We start from the raw sequence: 407 nt of genomic DNA, 5'->3' as shown, positions 1-407 counted from the left end.
ACAATGGAGGAAATAGCTTCTTCATTTCACTATATATTACAGGTATCCACAATTCAAACAAATATGTTCATTGTTGACTACAAACCCGTTTATGGTTTTAGATGTAGAATGAAGTTTTCCAAGGCTACTGATATATATCTATATTCTCACGGATGGTTAAGTATCAGATTAGCGAAAATAATGCGATTTTCGGATGGTGTTCCTTAGAAATGTTGAGATTGTTAACTTTTACATTTTTGAGTTGGATATAAAGCTGGCAATTCAACTGCACGAAAAAGCCGGTTTTATAACATGATTTTGAACTGTCATCTCGGCAACAAAAGTATTTTCAGACAACGATAGGATCTGGGAAGTGCTGTATTTGTTTTTTTGTTTTTTAATTTTTAATTTAATTTTTTTAATAATTT

The sequence above is a fragment of the Bactrocera latifrons genome, unplaced genomic scaffold (genome assembly GCF_001853355.1).
Source record: "Bactrocera latifrons isolate USDA-ARS-PBARC rearing strain unplaced genomic scaffold, ASM185335v1 scaffold_185, whole genome shotgun sequence".
NCBI classification, from domain to species: Eukaryota; Metazoa; Arthropoda; class Insecta; order Diptera; family Tephritidae; genus Bactrocera; species Bactrocera latifrons.
The sequence above is the reverse complement of the archived record's forward strand: the minus strand, read 5'-3'. Positions refer to the sequence as shown.